Below are 4,632 nucleotides of genomic sequence, written 5' to 3'. Positions count from 1 at the left end.
GTGATATTCTCGGCCCCCTCTAGAAATAGCAACCAGCTTCCACCGGCCCATATCAACTTGATGGCTAATCAAGCAGGACAATATCTCCATACATAACACGAAAAGGTACGGTGACATAGGATCACCTTACCGAAGCCCCCGACGAGGAATAAAACTATGCAATCTATCACCATTCCAGAGAATAGACAATGAGGATGAAGTGACACAGCTCATGATTAATTTGACTGTAGGGATAGGAAAACCAAATTTCACGAGTGTCTGATTCAGAAACCTCCAATCGACTCTGTCATAAACTTTCTTCAAGTCAATCTTAAACGCCGGAGTACCTTTCTTCGACTTAGTCTTTTTGATGAAAAGAAGAACTTCCTGTGCTATAATGATATTGTCAAGAGCTCCCCTTCCTGGGATAAACCCCCTTGGAGAGGGCCAACAATATTTGAAGATGAGGCCGGAGTCTGTTGACCAGGACTTTAGTGATGACCTTGTAGATCACATTACAGAGACTAATAGGTGTAAAATCCTTCATTGATACTGTCACTCCACCTTGGAAATTAGAACCAAAAGAGTCTCCATCATCCTCGAATTAATAGTACCCCCAGAAAAAGCTTCCTTAACCATATTCCAAACATCAGACCCAATAATCTCCCAGTATTACTTGAAGAAGTAAGCTTGAAATCCATCTGAACCCGAAGCCTTAAAGGAATTCATGCTAAAAACAACTGCCTTAACTTCCTTCATAGTCACAGGCGCAGTAAGATTACATCAGGCTTCCTCATTCAAAGAAGGAAATGGAACTTCATCCAGACACCCTAAATCAATATTCTCCAACTGACAGAATAAGTTCTTGAAAAAAGATTCAGCTTCTCGGCTAAGAATTTCTGGGTCCGTCTCCCACACTCCGTCCTTGAGAAAAAGACCATGAATCTTATTTATCTTCTTTCCCATAAGAGTCTGAACATGGAAGAAGCTGGTATTTATGTCCCCAAATTTCACCTACTATTCTCTGAATTTTTAAAACCAAAGGAGTTCCTCTTGCACAAGACTGTTATTATAATCCTTAATCAACTGTTGCTCCCTTTGATGCATGTAAGAATCTTCCCTCTCTTCTAAACGCTTCTGAAGATAATTAATTTGTCGCTCCAGTTCATATTTCCTAATAAAAATATTACCGAACACTTTAGAATTAAAGTCAAGAGAGTTTCTCTGCACCTCCAAGAGCTTGCTTTGCACCCCTCTAAAGTCAGACCACCAAGACTGTTTCACAATATCTATGTAACTAGGATGAGTTGCCCACGCTGCCATAAAACGGAATGGTTTGTTCCTTTTCGGCTGCGGGAGCCCTTTACAGCGCACCAAGATAGGACAATGATCAGACTGCAGTCTATTCAAAATTTCTGCATAGGTCTCAGGAAAAAGAGATAGCCATCCAGTATTAATACAAATCCGGTCAAGTTTTTTTGCCACCTCAATACTGTTTTTCACCCTCCTGTAGCAAGAAAAACGTCTCCTTATAGTCTTCAAGTCAAACAGAGCACTATCCCCTAGAGAACTGGCAAACTGATCCGCATGTCAACTCGAGAAATGGCAACCCTTAGATTCATGAGAAAATAAAACTTCATTAAAATCATCGAGGGCAATCCAAGGCCCTTGAAAAGTTGCCGAATGAGCTACCAAATAATCCCAAAGTAGACTTCTGGTATTATGTTGAGGGCTACCATAAGTAGCGCTATACCTCCAAACCACACTCTCAAATTGAACTTCGATCGTAACACACTGATCGCAAGCATCAACCAATTTGCAGCAAGTACCTTATAGAGAAGAAAGGAACCATATACTACCCTTATATCTTACTGCCTCTTCTATACTAATAGGATAGTATCCAAGTCTTTTCCAGAATAATTTCAAATATTAAAAGGGAACATGAGTCTCAACCATAATAAAAAAAAAAAAGCAGGTTTAAATTTTCTAACAAGTTCTTTACAATTATTGGAAGCACCCCTAATATTTCAAACTAGAATATTTAAACTATCCATAAAAAAGACAAGAGAGTATTAAAATTGGTGAAAATTAACTTGCACCACCAACCTCACTAGAAGATTTAACTTCCTTTTGATTCATTGATAAAACACGGTTCTCCCGAGACACACTTGCAGTATCAATCAATGTCGCAACTCCCTCAGGACCGCCATGTGCCCCTTCCTTGTGGAACGTTGTTGCAACGTCATCCTTCCGATCCTCATTAACAGAAATCGGTGGCGATGGCGCCACTCCCATACCCAACAAAATCTCAGGTTGACCCTCAAGCACCGGTGCTTCCCCGTCGCACCTCCAATCGGCGAGGTTTGCAAGTCCGCGGACGTTTCCTTATGGCTGGTCCTTGTGTCATCGGCGTCTGAAGGGAAGATGGTGCACGCTGCAGTGCCTCCCACCCGACCCGGTCTCCATGCCCTCTGGATCCACATAAAGACTGAAGATTGGGCCTTGTTTAACCACATGAACCTGTGTTGGAATGTTTTGTTCCTTGAGCCTTCAATGTTGGTTTGTGACCCACCTTTGCTTTTCCTTTCTTTTGGACTTGCTCCCAGCCCGCATTCCCCTTTCTACTTTCCTTAATGAAATTAGCGCCGGTCCCATGCAGTGAACCACCCCCGGTCTCATGCAAAGAGTCACACTCAGGTTTAGCATGCAGATTATTGCAATCATCTTCGCCTACAATGTTGGCCACATCACCAGCTTCCGTTTCGATTACTTTTTGAATTTGAATTTCTGGATCCAACGAAGCGCCCCCCTTCTCCTTCCCCTGCCCAGAATCATTCATTTTCTCTTCCATGGGAACCCTTTCCAAGCATTGGAACTTATCATGGCCATATCTTACGCAAGCTTCACAAAATAAAGTTAAACTTTCATACTCCACATTGTAAGCGACACCCTCAACAATAATAGTTTTTTATCACCGGCAATCCCAGATTTACTTGAACACAGGCACGGGCATATCTTCCCCTCTCTGTCAGTTTGGTGGCCAAATCAATTTTTACCGGACTCCTATCGCAGCTGCAATACGTAGCATTGCCTGTTCCTGATAACACCAGATTGGGAGACTAGAGACCCGGATTCAGACTAGCGTAGAACCGAAAGATTGTTCACTAGGACGGAAATCAACATCCCATGGTTTTACTGCAATGTAGTGGCCCTCGATCAACCAAGGACCACCAAACATGACCTTCTCACGATCCTCAGTGACATCGAATTTCATCAGGAAATACCCAAAACCCCCCATCTAGCAGATTGAAACCTCCTTTGATGCGCCATACTACTCTCAGCTTATAAGAAAGAGCTGTGTAACTATATTTCTGATCCAAGACCTTGATCACTAAGCCTTCTCTATAAGATTCGGCCAAACATGTCTTCGTCTCTTTCATAAAGCTTACACACGATGGCTGAGAATCACCCTACTTGCTAACTACTGTCGCAAAATCATCCCTTGATAGAGATCTAACGAGTGCAAAGGCCTTCGACTTTGCTGCAAAATGACCTTATCTCGAAAAGAGACCTTAGGGACTTTCTAAAAATCATCCCGAAAATGACCTTCCTTGTCACCGGATGCACACCCACCCACACTCTCCCCCTTAATTTTTCTGACGACTTTGCCGTCATCCTCCCTATGTTTTATCCTTAAACCCTCACTCCCGCTCTCTCTTTCGCTCATTCTTTTTTTTTTTTCGCCCAAGTGATTCGTAATTTTTTTTCCTAAAAATAATTTAAATCATGACAAATTACCGAAACTTCTTATGTACTATACTGGGAACAAAGTTGCAAAAAATGATTATGATTTGTCTATTTATGCAAAAAATGATTATAAACGTGGCTACTGGCTTGATGAAATTGAAAAATCTGTTGCAGTACAAAAAGCATTATTTTCATTTTCATGAAAATTGAGCTTGGAAGAAATAACTTCAACGCTTGTATGCAAATAACTACAGTGCTACTTAAAGTTAAAACTAACCCTAATTCCCCATTAATTATCCATCCTACAATAATCTCCTTTAATTAAATTATTGAGAAAAAAACTTTACAATTATCTCGAAATACAACGAAATTCTCAACAAAAATAATTCCCTTTCCGGTCCTTGATCTTTATATTTATGAGACTAATTAATCCTCTGTTAATATTTTTTAAAGATTAATCAGTCTCATAAAAATAAAAATCAAGAGTCAGAAAGAGTATTTTTTTTGTTTGAGGATCTCGTAGTCTTTCGAAGAAATTATCAGGAGTCAAATTGAGTAATCACTGTAAATTATTTTTGTAAGTCAAATTGAGTAATCACTCTAAATTATTTTTGTACAAGTTACCAAAAATACCCGCCCTCCCTCTCTCCCGTACACCCTCGAAACCACCTTCTATCGTTAGACATAAATCCATCCATTTGGGAGAACAAGTATCTACTGCGGAGCTACCTTCCGGAGAACATGGCAATCCATATATGTATCAGCTTCTTGAAATATGCACAAGATTTTATAATTTCTTGTAAAAGCTTCCTCCAAGTAGGATTTGATTAAACAAATCCAATCCAAAATTATCGATGAGTATATTATTGAGAAACGTAAGATGCTAAAAAAAATTACTCTAAATTG

Source organism: Arachis ipaensis, chromosome B10 (genome assembly GCF_000816755.2).
Source record: "Arachis ipaensis cultivar K30076 chromosome B10, Araip1.1, whole genome shotgun sequence".
Classification (NCBI taxonomy): domain Eukaryota; kingdom Viridiplantae; phylum Streptophyta; class Magnoliopsida; order Fabales; family Fabaceae; genus Arachis; species Arachis ipaensis.
Note: the sequence above shows the minus strand (reverse complement) of the source record.